We start from the raw sequence: 18,669 nt of genomic DNA on the forward strand, positions 1-18,669 counted from the left end.
CAGGCGTTTTTGGAGGCAGGCATTGACATCTATCAAAAACGCTGGTAATCAGCCCAAAAAGAAGCTCATGTACTTTTTTCAGCTACAGGCGTTTTTCTTCAGGTGTTAAAACGCTCAGATGTGAACAGGGGCCATTTAAATGAAGGGGGTTTTACTTGTTGGGCGTTTTGGAATGTTTTTTTTAGCGTTTTTGGAGCTGAAAAACACTCTAAAACGCCCAGGTGTGAATGGAGCCTAATGCCCCGCACACACGCGTCGATAGTTGGCGGTGAATTTTCGGCCAACGTCCGATCGGCCGATTTTCGGCTTGTTAGTATGATGCTTCCGACAACCGACTCCGACTTTTCGGCCGAAAAAAATCTGGTGTGCAGGCTATAAAATTTTTGTTGGCCGTCAACACAACGGCCGATTTTCCGTCAGTCAGTACTGATTTCGGCAGACAAAAATCTGATGAGCAAGACTGGGCATGCTCAGAGAAGAAAAAACACAGGGAAAGTAAACCAGCACATGACATCACTTCTGAAGTTGATTTTTGTTGGCCGAAAAAATTAGTGTGCAGTCTAGAGCACATTTCAACCAACAAAACACCACTCTGGACAAAAGACAGCCGATCGGTCGGCCGATAATCGTTGCGTGTGTACGAGGCATAAGGCTACGTTCACATCTTGGCGTTGCTATTTACAGGCGTTTTTTAGGTGTTTTTAGGCGTTTTTATGGACGTTTTACAGGCGTTTTTGAGCAGGCGTTTTTAGGTTGACTAGTAACCAATGGAAAAAAATAAAAATGCGTGTAATCTGCCCAAAAAGAAGCTCATGTACTTTTTTGAGTGTTGGGCATTTTGCTTAACCACTTTAGCCCCGGAAGATTTTACCCCCTTCCTGACCAGGGGGTATTTTGCGATTCGGCAATGCGTGACTTTAACGGACAATTGCTCGGTCGCGCGAAGCTGTACCTAAAACGAATTTGACGTCCTTTTTTCCCCACAAACAGAGCTTTCTTTTGGTGGTATTTGATCACCTGGGCGATTTTTTGATCATGTGCTATAAACAAAAAAAGAGCGTCAATTTTGCAAAAATAACAGTATTTTTCACATTTTTTTTATATGAAATTCCCCCCAAAAAAATGTAAGAATCTAAATTTTTTTACATTTTCGGCCAATTTGTTTTATGCTACAAATTTTTGGTAAAAAAAATCGCAAAAAGCGTATTTTGATTGGTTTGCGCAAAAGTTATCGCGTTTACTAACTAAGGGAAAGATTTTTGTCATTTTTGTTGTTTTTTTTTTTAAACGCGTAATAGCGGCGATCTGCGATTTTTTTTGCGGTACTGCGACATTGCGGCGGACAGATCGGACCCTTGACTGACATTTTTGACACTTTTGGGGTTACCAGTGACATTACTGCAGTAATCAGTGCTATACATATGCACTGTTACTGTAAAAATGACACTGGTAGTGAAGGGGTTAACTTTATTTGAGAGGGAGGGGCTGTGTGTGTCCCTAGGGGCGTGATTCTAACTGTGATTGGCTGTGGGTTGAGCTGTAGAAACAGTGATCAACGGTCCTACATAGTAGAACCGTGTGATCACAGTTTCTACACAGGGGAGAATGACAGGCGGCTTGTTTACATCAGCCGCCTGACTTTCTCCCTCTGCAGTGGCGATTGCAGAGTGACCGGCAGACATCGGGTCCGCCGGTCACACGCGCGGGGGGTAGGGTTGCCACCTCATCCCTTTAAACCAGGACACATATTAATTTCACTGGTTCTGAGGCTAATATAATGCACATAAGGCACTAAGTGAGTTTAACTACCACCTTAATCAGCCACAGAACCTGTGTAATTAATGTATGTCCTGGTTTAAAGGGATGATGTGGCAACCCTAGCGGGGGGGTCCGTGACCACGCGGGAGCGCGCCTCCGGCGGCGCGCGCTCGCTCCCTAGACCCTCACAGGTTAGCGACGTAGATCTACGTCACTTTGCCTGTGAGGGGCTGACTGCCAACGTAAATCGTCATTAGGCAGTCGGCAAGTGGTTAAAACGTCAAAAACGCTCAGATGTGAACAGGGGCCATTGAAATGAATAGGATTTGTCTTGTTGGGCGTTTTTTGAGCTGATCCTAGAGCAGAAAAACTCCCCAAAAACGCCCCAAAACGCCTACATGTGAACTTAGCCTGATAGTGAATGCAGGGCCCCGGGTTTAGTAATACTCTAACGTTAGACAGCGACACCAAGTTCTCGGAATGGGGAGCTTCTCACCCCAAAAATATCCTTTTGTTCAAAATACAATAATTGCAATATGGAACAGCAAATAAAAGACGCGAAAGCCTCATCAAACACTTCTTTCACTGTACACGTTCTAATAATAATAACACTAATTGCGTGCTTAGTGAATGTAAGCATTAGCTCCCCTGCAACCTTCTACCATCGACGCAAAAACGACACGCGGCCCCTTCTTTAATGCTGTTCTTTTCAGCGTTTTTTTTTCTCCTAACATGTAAATGATTCAAAGTGAGACAACAACAGAGAGTGAGAAAAAAAAAAAAATTGAGAGAGCGCGAGAAAAAAAAAAAAAAAAAAAGCGTTTCCTTGTTAGATGGCAGTGCTGCCTTTTTTCGCTGACATTCTTGTGCTTGAGATAAGGAAGTGAATTGAGTAATCATCATCAGGGGTGTGTGCAGTCTGTGGAGGGGGGGAGAGAGGAGACCTGGGCAGCCTTCCGCACAGAGAGAGGCGAGGAGGAGTCTGTGCTCACCTGTCTGTCCGCACATTCCATAGCCAACGATCGGCCGGACAACACCGACAAAAGGGGACGCTGCAACCAGGTAAGGCATTTTTCTGAACATTCCTGTCCGTCCGATAGAAGGAGGAAGTCCATTCGGTGGCTTATTTTTTTTTTTTTCATGCCTTCCAGGTAGAAGTTTTCAAACTTAGCCTTGTAGTTGTCAAATGGGAGCCTTAACTGCGGCCCCTGACATCACCAAAGGGCCGCACATAATGTTCGATATATGTAATGCAGAGATACTGGAGGAAATGATGGTCAGAGGCTGGGGGCGTGCTACAGGTTAGGTTGGAGCCTGCAGATTTGCTTCAGATGGTGTTAAGATATCAGGCTAGTAGGGATTACTTTACAAATCAATTCTCCCACTCTTTATTAAGAACTTCTGGGATCGGAGGGCTGCACGAAAAAGGATCAAAGGGTCGCATGTGGCCCCCGGGCCAAAGGTTGGGCAATAGGGAATTAGCCGAAGATGAGAAAGTTATGTAAAAAGAGCAGCTTCATAACAACGTATGCAATGTAAGTGTGTCAACATTCCTGCTGGGAAATAGAGCATTGAGGTATGATGGGTCAAGAGAGAAAAGATTATAAGCAAGATTAAGGGATTCTACACGGTGTTCAAGGAATCGTGGGTCAAGCCATAGAAAGGGAAGTATACTTAGCAAGAGCTTGGGGGGTTCTGCACCGTGTTCAAGGTATAGGTGGGTCAAGACTTAGAAAAGATACTTAGCAAGAGTGTAAAGGATTGTGCACAGTGTTCAGGGTATGGTAGGTGAAGGAGTAGAGAGCAGATAGGGTTCTGCACAGTGTTCAGGGTATGGTAGATCAAGGAGTAGAGAGCAGATAGGGTTCTGCACAGTGTTCAGGGTAAGGTAGGGGAAGGAGTAGAGAGCAGATAGGGTTCTGCGCAGTGTTCAGGGTATGGTAGGTCAAGGAGTAGAGAGCAGATAGGGTTCTGCACAGTGTTCAGGGTAAGGTAGGGGAAGGAGTAAAGGAGTAGAGAGCAGATAGGGTTCTGCGCAGTGTTCAGGGTATGGTAGGTCAAGGATTGTAGAGCAGATAGGGTTCTGCACAGTGTTCAGGGTATGGTAGGTCATGGAGTAGAGAGCAGATAGGGTTCTGCACAGTGTAAAGGGTAAGGTAGGGGAAGGAGTAGAGAGCAGATAGGGTTCTGCACAGTGTTCAGGGTATGGTAGGTCAAGGATTGTAGAGCAGATAGGGTTCTGCAGAGTGTTCAGGGTATGGTAGGTCATGGAGTAGAGAGCAGATAGGGTTCTGCACAGTGTAAAGGGTAAGGTAGGGGAAGGAGTAGAGAGCAGATAGGGTTCTGCACAGTGTAAAGGGTAAGGTAGGGGAAGGAGTAGAGAGCAGATAGGGTTCTGCACAGTGTTCAGGGTATGGTAGGTGAAGGAGTAGAGAGCAGATAGGGTTCTGCACAGTGTAAAGGGTAAGGTAGGGGAAGGAGTAGAGAGCAGATAGGGTTCTGCACAGTGTTCAGGGTATGGTAGGTCAAGGATTGTAGAGCAGATAGGGTTCTGCAGAGTGTTCAGGGTATGGTAGGTCATGGAGTAGAGAGCAGATAGGGTTCTGCACAGTGTAAAGGGTAAGGTAGGGGAAGGAGTAGAGAGCAGATAGGGTTCTGCACAGTGTTCAGGGTAAGGTAGGGGAAGGAGTAGAGAGCAGATAGGGTTCTGCACAGTGTATGGTAGGTGAAGGAGTAGAGAGCAGATAGGGTTCTGCACAGTGTTCAGGGTACGGTAGGTTAAGGAGTAGAGAGCAGATAGGGTTCTGCACAGTGTATGGTAGGTGAAGGAGTAGAGAGCAGATAGGGTTCTGCACAGTGTTCAGGGTATGGTAGGTCAAGGATTGTAGAGCAGATAGGGTTCTGCAGAGTGTTCAGGGTATGGTAGGTCATGGAGTAGAGAGCAGATAGGGTTCTGCACAGTGTAAAGGGTAAGGTAGGGGAAGGAGTAGAGAGCAGATAGGGTTCTGCACAGTGTTCAGGGTAAGGTAGGGGAAGGAGTAGAGAGCAGATAGGGTTCTGCACAGTGTATGGTAGGTGAAGGAGTAGAGAGCAGATAGGGTTCTGCACAGTGTTCAGGGTACGGTAGGTTAAGGAGTAGAGAGCAGATAGGGTTCTGCACAGTGTATGGTAGGTGAAGGAGTAGAGAGCAGATAGGGTTCTGCACAGTGTTCAGGGTATGGTAGGTGAAGGAGTAGAGAGCAGATAGGGTTCTGCACAGTGTTCAGGGTATTGTAGGTGAAGGAGTAGAGAGCAGATAGGGTTCTGCACAGTGTTCAGGGTATGGTAGGTGAAGGAGTAGAGAGCAGATAGGGTTCTGCACAGTGTTCAGGGTATGGTAGGTCAAGGAGTAGAGAGCAGAAAGGGATATGCACAGTGTTCAGGGTATGGTAGGTGAAGGAGTAGAGAGCAGAAAGGGATCTGCACAGTGTTCAGGGTATGGTAGGTCAAGGAGTAGAGAGCAGATAGGGTTCTGCACAGTGTTCAGGGTATGGTAGGTGAAGGAGTAGAGAACAGATAGGGTTCTGCACAGTGTTCAGGGTATGGTAGATGAAGGAGTAAAGAGCAGAAAGGGTTTTGCACAGTGTTCCGGGTATGGTAGGTGAAGGAGTAGAGAGCAGATAGGGTTCTGCACAGTGTTAAGGGTAAGGTAGGGGAAGGAGTAGAAAGCAGAAAGGGTTCTGCACAGTGTTCAGGGTATAGTAGGTGAAGGAGTAGAGAGCAGATAGGGTTCTGCACAGTGTTCAGGGTATGGTAGGTAAAGGAGTAGAGAGCATAAAGGGATCTGCACAGTGTTTAGGGTATGGTAGATGAAGGAGTAGAGAGCAGAAAGGGATCTGCACAGTGTTCAGGGTATGGTAGGTGAAGGAGTAGAGAGCAGATAGGGTTCTGCACAGTGTTCAGGGTATGGTAGGTGAAGGAGTAGAGAGCAGATAGGGTTCTGCACAGTGTTCAGGGTATGGTAGGTAAAGGAGTAGAGAACAGATAGGGTTCTGCACAGTGTTCAGGGTATGGTAGGTGAAGGAGTAGAGAGCATAAAGGGATCTGCACAGTGTTTAGGGTATGGTAGATGAAGGAGTAGAGAGCAGAAAGGGATCTGCACAGTGTTCAGGGTATGGTAGGTGAAGGAGTAGAGAGCAGATAGGGTTCTGCACAGTGTTCAGGGTAGGGTAGGTGAAGGAGTAGAGAGCAGATAGGGTTCTGCACAGTGTTCAGGGTATGGTAGGTAAAGGAGTAGAGAACAGATAGGGTTCTGCACAGTGTTCAGGGTATGGTAGGTGAAGGAGTAGAGAGCAGATAGCGTTCTGCACAGTGTTCAGGGTATGGTAGGTGAAGGAGTAGAGAACAGATAGGGTTCTGCACAGTGTTCAGGGTATGGTAGGTGAAGGAGTAGAGAGCAGATAGGGTTCTGCACAGTGTTCAGGGTATGGTAGGTAAAGGAGTAGAGAGCAGATAGGGTTCTGCACAGTGTTCAGGGTATGGTAGGTGAAGGAGTAGAGAGCAGAAAGGGTTCTGCACAGTGTTCAGGGTATGGTAGGTGAAGGAGTAGAGAGCAGATAGGGTTCTGCGCAGTGTTCAGGGTATGGTAGGTGAAGGAGTAGAGAGCAGATAGGGTTCTGCACAGTGTTCAGGGTATGGTAGGTGAAGGAGTAGAGAGCAGAAAGGGTTTTGCACAGTGTTCAGGGTAAGGTAGGTGAAGGAGTAGAGAGCAGATAGGGTTCTGCACAGTGTTCAGGGTATGGTAGGTGAAGGAGTAGAGAGCAGATAGGGTTCTGCACAGTGTTCAGGGTATGGTAGGTGAAGGAGTAGAGAGCAGAAAGGGTTTTGCACAGTGTTCAGGGTAAGGTAGGTGAAGGAGTAGAGAGCAGATAGGGTTCTGCACAGTGTTCAGGGTATGGTAGGTGAAGGAGTAGAGAGCAGATAGGGTTCTGCATAGTGTTCAGGGTATGGTAGATGAAGGAGTAGAGAGCAGATAGGGTTCTGCACAGTGTTCAGGGTATGGTAGGTGAAGGAGTAGAGAGCAGAAAGGGTTCTGCACAGTGTTCAGGGTATGGTAGGTGAAGGAGTAGAGAGCAGAAAGGGTTTTGCACAGTGTTCAGGGTAAGGTAGGTGAAGGAGTAGAAAGCAGATAGAATTCTGCAGTGTTCAAGGTAAAGTGGGTGAAGACTTAGAGAGAAAAGATTGAAGGGTTCTGCACAGTATTCAAGGTATGGTGGGTCGAGGCATAGGAGAGAAATGATACTTAGCAAGGGTTGCAGGCTTCCCCCCACATTGCTCAAATTATGGTGGGTCAAGACTTGGAAAACATACTTAGCAAGAGCATAAAGGATTCTGCACAGTGTTTGTGGCATGGAAGGTCAAGGAGTAGAGAGCAGATAGGATTCTAAACATTGTTCAAGCTATAATTGGTCAAAACTTAGAGAGAAAAGATACTTAGGAAGAGCTTGTAGGATACTGCACAGTGTTCAAGTTATGGTAGGTCAAGGCATAAGAGAGAAAAGATACTTAGCAAGGGTTGTAGGGTTCTCTGACATTGCTCGAGATATGGTGGATCAAGACTTACAAAAGATACTTAGCAAGAGTGTATAGCATTTTGCACAGTGTTCATGGTATGGTCCATCATGGCATAGGAGAGAAAAGATTCAAAGCAAGAACATATAGGATTCTGCACAGTGCTCGCGGTATGGTGGGTCAAGACTTAGGCTGGGTTCACATATATGGGGGACCGATTTCTGTGGAGTCCGGTGTGGATTCCATTCAGCGATTCAGGTGTTATTCAGGTGAGAACTTGACACTTAAACCGCACCTGAACTGGACTGAAAAATGCACAGGACACTTTTTTAATGCACACCGCAACTGGCCTGCATATATGTGAACTGGCTCCATTGAAAGCAGGTCGGGTTTACATGTTCTGCGGATCAGATGCAGTTCAAAACCCATCCGATTTGCATATATGTGAACCGAGCCTAAGAGGGAAAAGATAGCAAGAGCAAAAAGGATTCTGCAAAGTGCTTAATGTACAGTGGATCAAGAAGAAGAGAGCAAAACAAATGGGATTCTGCACAGTGTTCAAGGCATAGGAGAGAACCACTGCATGGAACCGAACGGTTCGGCACGCTTTTGTGCTTTTCCACTGCTGGTACCGCATGGTATAGTGTAGGAACGGTTCGGTACGGTACGGCGGCGCTTTTCCACTGCATGGAACCGAACGGTACGGTACGGCTCTGAAAAAACAGTACCTACTCGATTGTGGTTCCAACAGGTACCAAACTGGTACCATATCCCACAATCCTTTGCATGCAGTCACTACTAGCCACTGATTGGTCAGAGAATCCCACCCACCCCGTTGTTATCCCACCCACTTAACTTTAGTACTACTTTAGTGGAAAAGCAAACCGTACCGTACCGAACCGTTCCAACACCGTACCATGCGGTACCAGCAGTGGAAAAGCAAACCGGGCCAAGCAGGGCCGAGTAGAGCCGAGCCGGTACTTGCAGTGGAAAAGTGCCAGCAAGAGCTTGTAGGGTTCTGCACTGTGCTGGTGGAGATATGGTGGGTCAAGCCTTAGAAAAGATACTTAGCAAAAGCATATACCTGTAGGATTCTGCACAGTGTTTATGGTATGGTGGGTCAAGATGTAGAGCGAAAAAATACTTAGCAAGAGTTTGTAGGGTTCTGCACAGTGCTTGTGGTATGGTGGGTCAAGACTTAGAAAAGATACTTAGCAGGAGTGTATAGGATTCAGCACAGTCTCCAAGGTATGGTGGATCCTGGCATAGGAGAGAAAAGATACATAGCAATAACATATAGGGTTCTACACAGTGCTCAAGGTATGATGGGTCAAGACTTTTAGAGAGAAGAGATACTTAGCAAGAGCATATAGGGTTCTACACGGTGCTCAAGGTATGATGGGTCAAGACTTTTAGAGAGAAGAGATACTTAGCAAGAGCATATAGGGTTCTACACAGTGCTCAAGGTATGATGGGTCAAGACTTTTGGTGAGAAGAGATACTTGGCAAGAGCATATAGGATTCTGCACAGTGCTCAAGGTATGGTGGGTCAAAGAGTAGAGAGCAATAAGATAGGATTCTGCCCAGTGTTCCAGGTATGGTGGGTCAAGACTTAGAAAAGATGCTTAGCACAAGCTTGTAGGGTTCTGCACAGTGCTCAAAGTATGGTGGGTCAAGGTTTAGAAAAGATACTTAGCAAGAGTGTATAGGATTCTGCACATTGTTCAAGGTATGGTGGGTCATGGCATAGGAGAGAAAACCTGGTATGGTGGGTCAAGGAGCAGAGGGGAAGAAGATACTTGGTAAGAGCATATAGAATTCTGCAGTGTTCTCGAAGAGACTGTAGGAACCTAATAAGTACAGTATGTAGGAAAGAAGGGAAAGGGGGGACATGACTGAAACATCAAGGCTCAGCAGAGATTTTTTTTTTTTCATATGAAGCTAAGATCAAGAATGAGGGGACATGACTTCAAACTAACGGGAGGAACATTTACGCTAATCTTAGAAGGTATACTTTTACTAAAGGGTAGTTGAGGCTTGGGACAGACTTCCAGCAAATGTAGTGAGTCAGTCAACAGTAACTGAATTTAAACATGCTTGGGATATACATAGATCAATACTTAGACAAAAAGAGGCAGACTTGATGGACCATTTGCTCTTTTGCTGACATGTTTGTATGGTGGGTCAAGTTGTAGAAAAAAAAGAGACTTAGCAAGAGCATGTCGGGTTATGCATAGTGTGTCAGGTATGGTGGGTCAAGACATAGAGAAGAAAGAAACCCACAAATAGGTACTAGGATTCTGTCCAGTATGGGAGGTTAGGTGGGTCAAGGAGCAAAGAGCAAAAGATACTGTAAAGTATGGTGGGTCCAGCCATAGAGAGAAAAGATACTGAGCAAGAGCCTATAGGGTTCTGCACAGTGCTCGAGGTATAGGAGAGAATATATACTTAGCAAGAGATTATAGGATTCTGCACAGTGCTTCTGGTATGGTGGGTCAAGGATCAGAAGGGAAAAAGATACTTGGTAAGAGCATATAGAATTCTGCACAGTGTTCTGGGTATGGTATCAGAAGAGACTGTAGGAACCTAATAAGTAGAGGAAAGAAGGGAAAGGGCGGACATGACTAAAACCTTTAAAAACATCAAGGTTCTGTAGGGTTTTTTTTTTTTGATTTTAAGCTAAGATCAAGAATGAGAGGACATGACTTCGATCTAGCGGGAGGAACGTTCAAGCTAATCTTAGAAAGTATACTTTTACTGAAAAAGTAGTTGAGGCTTGGAACAGACTTCCAGCAAACGTAGTGAGTCAGTCAACAGTAACTGAATTTAAACATGCTTGGGACATACATAGAGCAATACTTAAAAGAGGCAGACTTGATGGACCATTTGTTGTTTTTCTGATATGTTTGTATGGTGGGTCAAGACGTAGAAAGTTATTGGAATTAGCAAGAGCATGTTGGGTTATGCGTAGTGTTTCAGATATGTTGGGTCAAGACGTAGAATAGTAAGAGACTTCGCAAGAGCATGTTGGGCTATGCGTAGTGTTTCAGATATGGTGGGTCAAGACGTAGAATAGTAAGAGACTTAGCAAGAGCATGTTGGGTTATGCATAGTGTTTCAGATATGGTAGGTCAAGACATAAAATAGTAAGAGACTTAGCAAGAGCATGTTGGGTTATGCGTAGTGTTTCAGATATGGTGGGTCAAGACGTAGAATAGTAAGAGACTTAGCAAGAGCATGTTGGGTTATGCGTAGTGTTTCAGATATGGTGGGTCAAGACGTAAAATAGTAAGAGACTTAGCAAGAGCATGTTGGGTTATGCGTAGTGTTTCAGATATGGTGGGTCAAGACGTAGAATAGTAAGAGACTTAGCAAGAGCATGTTGGGTTATGCTTCGTGTTTCAGATATGGTGGGTCAAGACGTAGAATAGTAAGAGACTTAGCAAGAGCATGTTGGGTTATGCGTAGTGTTTCAGGTATGGTGGGTCAAGACGTAGAATAGTAAGAGACTTAGCAAGAGCATGTTCGTTATGCGTAGTGTTTCAGATACGGTGGGTCAAGACGTAGAATAGTAAGAGACTTAGCAATAGCATGTTGGGTTATGCGTAGTGTTTCAGATATGGTGGGTCAAGACGTAGAATAGTAAGATACTTAGCATGAGCATGTTGGGTTATGCGTAGTGTTTCAGATACGGTGGGTCAAGACGTAGAATAGTAAGAGACTTAGCAATAGCATGTTGGGTTATGCGTAGTGTTTCAGATATGGTGGGTCAAGACGTAGAATAGTAAGAGACTTAGCAAGAGCATGTTGGGTTATGCGTAGTGTTTCAGGTATGGTGGGTCAAGACGTAGAATAGTAAGAGAGTTAGCATGAGCATGTTGGGTTATGCTTCGTGTTTTGGGTATGGTGGGTCAAGACATCGAGAAGAAAGAAACCCACAAATAGGTTCTAGGTTTCTTTCCAGTATTGGGGGTATGGTGGGTCAAGGAGCAGAGAGAAAAGATACTCGTCATCAGGAGCTTATAGGCTTCTGCAGTAACTGTGTTGCAGGTATAATATTATTATTACAATGTAATTATTACAGTCACAGCAGAAGGTCTCAGAAAATGAATGCATCCCTGAATTGTAAGATTTTCAGCAGATCACAACATCTTTGGGAAGGCATAAAAATAGCAAGTTAGCTTGTTTTGAAACAGGTACTCTTAAACAGCGTGCCTAGGAGTCCTGTGCAAACCTCACATCTGATATGTTTCTATGTTCTAAGTATTATAGGATTGGGATATAATTATTATTATGGTCCCACAGTCTCAGCAACCTGCACAGACTCTGGTTGAAAGACATGAGTAGTGTTACATTTTTGACATTTGGAGATCATTGGAAATGACGAAGGAACTTAGTAAGCGTGGTTATGATTCCAGTACAGATGGTATGGATGATGTTCTGAATTTATCCACCCTTGAGAAGAGGGAGTTACGGGCCATATGATCACCTTGTATAAATACATAAATGGTCCATGGTGCAAAGGACAAGGGGGGCACTCTGCATCTGGGGGAAAGGGTTTTAATTCTGCATATGGAAAACCCTCTTCATAGTAAGAGCTGTGAATGTGAATCAGGAGCTAGTTTTAGCCAAATCAGTAGACTCTTTCTAAATGCACACAATACAACTGGCACTTAATATTTATAAATAACACTGTAGATTGTTGATCCGGGGAACGTCTGATCACCTTAGGGCAGTGGTCTCCTGGGGGCTGGATGCGGCCCTTTGCTTGCTTTTATTCAGGCCTTGGGGCAATATTTCACCCTCTGACACCAACATTAGGGCATAATCCCCCCCACCGTTGACACCAAAGATGGGGCACAGTTCCTCCCAATGACACCAATGATTGGGCACAGTTCCTCCCAATGACACCAACTATTGGGCACAGTTCCTCCCAATGACACCAATGATTGGGCACAGTTCTTCCAAATGACACCAATGATGGGGCAAAGTTCCTCCCAATGACACCAACAATTGGGCACAGTTCCTCCCAATGACACCAATGATGGGGCACAGTTCCTCCCAATGACACCAATGATTGGGCACAGTTCCTCCCAATGACACCAATGATTGGGCACAGTTCCTCCCAATGACACCAATGATTGGGCACAGTTCCTCCCAATGACACCAACGATTGGGCACAGTTCCTCCCAATGACACCAATGATTGGGCACAGTTCTTCCCAATGACACCAATGATGGGGCACAGTTCCTCCCAATAACACCCACAATTGGGCACAGTTCCTCCCAATGACAGCACAGTTCCTCCCAATGACAGCACAGTTCCTCCCAACGACACCAACGATTGGGCACAGTTCCTCCCAATGACACCAATGATGGGGCAAAGTCCCTCCCAATGACAGCACAGTTCCTCCCAATGACAGCACAGTTCCTCCCAACGACACCAACGATTGGGCACAGTTCCTCCCAATGACAGCACAGTCCCTCCCAATGACAGCACAGTCCCTCCCAATGACAGCACAGTCCCTCCCAATGACAGCACAGTTCCTCCCAATGACAGCACAGTTCCTCCCAATGACACCAACGATTGGGCACAGTTCCTCCTAATGACACCAATGATGGGGCAAAGTCCCTCCCAATGACGCCAGCGATTGGGCACAGTTCCTCCCAATGACACCAACGATTGGGCACAGTTCCTCCCAATGACAGCACAGTTCCTTCCAATGACACCAATGATTGGGCACAGTTCCTCCCAATGACACCAATGATGGGGCAAAGTTCCTCCCAATGACACCAACGACTAGGCACAGTTCCTCTCAATGACAGCACAGTTCCTCCCAATGACACCAACGATTGGGCACAGTTCCTCCCAATGACACTAATGATTGGGCACAGTTCCTCCCAATGACACCAATGATGGGGCAAAGTTCCTCCCAATGACACTAATGATTGGGCACAGTTCCTCCCAATGACACCAATGATGGGGAACAGTTCCTCCCAATGACACCAATAATGGGGGACATTTTCTACTTTCAATGGCCACAGTCCTGGCCCCCTAAAGTCTAAAGGACAGTAAACTGGCCCTTAGCTTAGAAAGTTTGGACACCCTTGTCTTAGGGATCAGGAAGAATTTTTTGCCTATTAGGGAAATTGGATCATGTTTTTTGTAAGGGTCTCCTTGCCTTTTGTTTAGTCAACTGTGAGTTTAACTGGGGAACTGCAAAATTGCACGAGTTTCCACAAAACACATCCTTATTGTAGTTGTGCACTGTGGTGCCGTTCATTCTTAATAGCATCCCAATGCACCTTGGGAACGCACGTGTTTGTGCACCAGAAAGCATGGCCATAAGTTCTCATGCAGTGCATTTAAAATAAATAAATAAATAAATAAAAGGTGCAAGTATTTTTTAGCGCTCTGGGTTGCCCATTCAAATAAATAGGCTTCCCTAACACAGCATACCTTGACGCATATAAAAATGTGCATGAGCGCCAGCGCATAGGTGTGTACCAGGGCTTAGGCACACTTCACATATATGCAAATCGGATCCATTTTGAAATGCAACCGAATCGCATAACATGTGAACCAAGCAGACCAGCTTTCAATGGAGCTGGTTCACATATATGCAGGCTGTTTGAAGTGTGAATTAAAAAGGGTCCTGTGTGTTTCTCAGTCCGGTTCAGGTGTGATTTAAGTGTCAAATCTGCACCTAAATTTCAAATGAACTGCTAAATGGAAACCGCAGCGGACTCTGCATAGAAACCAGCCCTGCATATATGGGAAACCAGCCTCAGGGTGCTCAGGATTCAAGTTTGTAGTTCATTGATTTATTTTTCTATTTGGTTAAACTCCATGGAATATGTGAATTTTTTATTTTTTTTTTCAATCTAACATATAACAAACTAACTGACAATACATAACAATGTAACTGACAATATATAAAAAACGAATCATTTATAAAAAACTAACTGACAATGTATAACAATGTACCTGACAATATATAACAATATAACTGACAATATATAAAAAAAACTAACTGACAAAATATAACAATGTAACTGACAATATATAACCATGTAACTTACAATATATAAAACAACTAACTGACAATATATAACCATGTAACTTACAATATATAAAACAACTAACTGACAATATATAACCATGTAACTTACAATATATAAAAAAACTAACTGACAATATATACAATGTAAAGGACAACATATAAAAAACTAACTGACAATGTATATGTTGTCCTTTACATTGTATATATTGTCAGTTAGTTTTTTTATATATTGTAAGTTACATGGTTATATATTGTCAGTTAGTTGTTTTATATATTGTAAGTTACATTGTCAGTTACATTGTTATACATTGTCAGTTCGTTTTTTATAACAATGTAACTGACAATGTATAACAATGTAACTGACAATGTATAACAATGTAACTGACAATATATAACTATGTAAATGACAATATATAAAAAACGAACTGACAATATACAGTATAACAAACTATATGATGAGAAAATAGATCAGAGTAGGTGGTTTTTGTTTGGTAAAGGCCATTCATTCCAAAATGGAATGTTAAAAGCAAATGAAATCTTGAGCTACTTTTGAATATGCAGAGATTTTATGAATTGCTTTTCCTAAGAATATTCATTAAAAATTCTACTGGTGTGTCCCTTCCCCTGACTTCTCTGTTAAGAGCAATGGCACAACCATCAACCCATCTCCGCATGCCAGGGTTCTAGGTGTTATCCTGGACTCTGAATTCCCCTTTTGGCCCCCACATCCAATCACTTTCCAAAGCTTGCCGCCTCAACCCCCCCAGAACATCTCCAAAATACGTCCCTTCCTAACCAATGACACCGCCAAGCTCCTGATTCACTCCCTGGTCATGTCTCACCTCTACTTCAACTCCTTCCTCATTGGCTTACCTTTAAATAGGTTATCCCCCCTTTAGTCCATCATAAATGCTGGTGCTGGACTCATCCATCATACAAACTGCTCAGCGCCTGCTACCCCTCTCTGCCAATCCCTCCATTGGCTTCCTCTCACCCAACAAAATAAATTCAAGATACTAAAAATAACTTACAAGGAACATCACTAACCTTGTCTCAAAATACCAACCAAATTGTTCTCTTCATTCCTCCCAAGACCTCCTACTCTCTACTTCCCTCGACACCTTCTTCCATTCTTGCCTTCAGGACTTCTCCTGAGCATCTCCCTTCCTTTGGAATTCCCTACCCCAATTTGTCTGACTATCTTCGCTCCTCATTAGATGTATGTTGCGTATGGGGCAAACATACTTTCAATTTCTTCATCAGTTCCTCCCCCACAGTCAGGGCTGCTGTTAGAAATCGCGGGGCCCCGTACAGACTACCTGGCAGGGCCCCCCCAAGAAAATATTAAAGATATATTTAGCTAAAATTACAACAAAATCACTATTATCAGACACAAATATAACATAACTTGCATAATTCCTGATAAATCTAAAAAAAAAAAAAACTATGTTAAATAAAAAAGAAGATGAGATGAGAAAAATATACAGGCTGGGCAGTTGGAGCTCCGTGATCAGAGAGACAGAGAGAGAGAAACAAAGTTACAAATAAACTCCTGAGCAGAGATAACATTAGAGCCAGTGCTGGGAGGGGGCCCACACAGGGAGGGGGATTAGTGAGGGACGACTGTCTCTTTCTCAACAGATAAAAGCTGATAGCAGGGAGAGGGACAGATCAGATTCAGGTGCTGGAGTAAGATTTCTGTATTTGTTTTCCATCACTAATCCCTCTCTCTGTGTGGGCCCCCCTGTGTGCTTGGGCCCCCTACAAGAGGGCTGGTGGTCCCCCCCTATCAGCGGCCCTGCCCACAGTTATAACCTTTTGTATATCCCGACCCTCCCTCCTAGATAGTAATCTCTAATGAGCAGGGCCCTCTGATCCCTCCTGTAGTGAATTGTATTGTAACCAGTCCTGTTGTACCGGGCCCAGCACTATCAGCTTAACAGGGGGGCCCGGGCACCTTTACTCTTCATTTCTGCAAAGTAACAAACAGGGCTTTCAAAAGCCCTGTAGGAGCAGAAATCTCAATATAACCAGATGCTTTGAAGGATAGAGGAGAGATGTGGGGTCTAATAGACCCCACATCTCTCCAAAAAGAGGACAAGTCATGTCTCATTCTTTTACATGTTCAAAGCCGGGACAGGGGAGGGGCCAGGGGTGTGGTTCAAGGGTGGGTTAAAGGGGCCCCAAAAGGTAGGCTGTACGGGGCCCCGTGATTTCCAACAGCAGCCCTGATTGTAACTGTAATGTCAGCCCTTATGTTAATGGGCTGAGCAAACCGTTGGCGCCATATAAATCCTGTATAATAATTATAACTAGCATCTAGCCAGCTTTGGAAGGGAGGGGAGTAGAGCTGGGGAGTTTACGGGTAGTCTGACTCTTTGGGACAACCAATCACAGATCCCGGAAGATTGATCGTACCAAAACTTACCAGTTGAGATAATCCTCCTGTCTGTTTTTTTTTGGCCCTTGCAAATGGTATGGTGTGATTAGGAACTGTACATGGCCCTTTAAATGCTGCATTGTTAGGACAGCCGGGCAGCAAGGGGTTACAGTGTGAGCTCTCCTAGGGCCGAAGGTTTATCAATCTCGGCAGCCAATGTGCGATTGTTCCCTTTTTTTTTTTTTTTTTTTATGCTAAGGAATAGAAATCAAAACCATTGTTAAACAACCACTAGATTCCTTAAATTGTCCTTCCTATGGTTACCAATAAAGGGACCTAAAAAACAAACAGAAAATGCGTTAGTTGTTAGATGCCTAACAATGCCGGTGCTGGACATTGGGGGCAATTAGGAACATAACTCAAATCTGACCTTCAGTCTCACACTGGGGCTCTTCTCCTGGACTGCAATGTCTTACTCTGATGTCACTGCACACTGTGAGCTTCTCACAATGTGCATTAGAAGCTGCAGAAAGTCTGGGGGGACCAGGGAAGGCAGAATAAAGGAAGATTAAATCTTCAGCTTTTAGTAAATCATTGAATTTTTTGTGCTGGCTATTTTCTATCTCTAGATGTGCTCAGCCTATTGCATTAGTGTGTGCACCCCAAAGCTCATGTGTGTGTGTGTGTGTGTGTGTGTGTGTGTGCATGTGTATATATATATATATACTGACAGTGTCCATAGGGCAGTTGGCGGTGTCAGTAGGGCAGTGGACGGTGTCAGTAGGGCAGTGGACGGTGTCAGTAGGGCAGTGGATGGTGTCAGTAGGGCAGTGGATGGTGCCAGTAGGGCAGAGGACGGTGCCAGTAGGGCAGAGGACGGTGCCAGTAGGGCAGAGGACGGTGCCAGTAGGGCAGAGGACGGTGCCAGTAGGGCAGTGGATGGTGTCAGTGGGGCCTTGGATGGTGTCAGTGGGGCCTTGGATGGTGTCAGTGGGGCCTTGGATGGTGTCAGTGGGGCCGTGGATGGTGTCAGTGGGGCAGTGGATGGTGTCAGTGGGGCAGTGGATGGTGTCAGTGGGGCAGTGGATGGTGTCAGTGGGGCAGTGGATGGTGTCAGTGGGGCAGTGGATGGTGTCAGTGGGGCAGTGGACGGTGTCGGTAGGGCAGTGGATGGTGTCAGTAGAGCAGTGGACGTTGTCAGTAGGGCATTACTAGTAGAAAAAAAAAAAAAAACAATAAAAATGACATACATTTTTTGCCTAGTTAGTAGACACGATAACTTTTGCGCAAACCAATCAAAATACGCTTATTGCGATTTTTTTTTTTTTTTTTTTTTTTTTTTTTTCATTTACCAAAAATATGTAGCAGGAAAACAAATTGGCTTGAAATGTTAAAAAAATTTAGATTTTTACATTTTTTTTGGGATGTCCTATAGCAGAATTTAAAATATTGTTTTTTTTTTTTTTTCATAATTGTCGCTCTTTTTTGTTTATAGCGCAAAAAAAAAAAAAAAGAAAATTGCACAGGTAATCAAATACCACCAAAAGAAAGCTCTATTTGGGGGGAAAAAAGGACGTAAATTTTGTTTGGGTACAGCGTCGCACGACCGCGCAATTGCCCGTTAAAGTAACGCAGTGCTGAATCGCAAAATAGGGCCTGGTCAGGAAGGGGGTAAAACTTTCCGGGGCTGAAGTGGTTAAATCTGCTGAGAAATAGGGACAGGACTGCAGAACACTCCCCCTCTCCTCTTAGGGACAGGGGGTTCCATAGTCCTCAGTGATGAACAGGGAACAATAACATTCAGCACACATTGATTGCTCAGTTCTTAGTCTTCAATAAGCAGAGAACAGTGACTGTCAGTCACCAGCTCTCTGCTTTGCTCCTCCAGCGCTCACTGAAGTGCCAGGCTGTGGAGGGG

The 18,669-nt window shown here is 44.6% G+C and overlaps 1 protein-coding gene across 3 annotated transcripts in view; it reads left to right on the forward strand.

Moving 5' to 3' along the window:
• Positions 1 to 2,602: 2,602 nt before the first annotated feature.
• PTK2B (protein tyrosine kinase 2 beta) overlaps positions 2,603 to 18,669 on the forward strand; it is a 259,908-nt gene continuing 243,841 nt past the window's right edge. The window contains exon 1 of one of the 3 annotated variants that reach the window (XM_082251132.1): positions 2,603 to 2,820. The gene's annotated coding sequence lies outside the window, so the exon portion shown is untranslated. The remainder of the gene's footprint in view (positions 2,821 to 18,669) is intronic. The other 2 variants (XM_082251130.1, XM_082251131.1) reach the window with 2 other exon arrangements.

The sequence above is a fragment of the Pelophylax lessonae genome (assembly GCF_965119305.1).
Source record: "Pelophylax lessonae genome assembly, chromosome: 3".
Classification (NCBI taxonomy): Eukaryota; Metazoa; Chordata; class Amphibia; order Anura; family Ranidae; genus Pelophylax; species Pelophylax lessonae.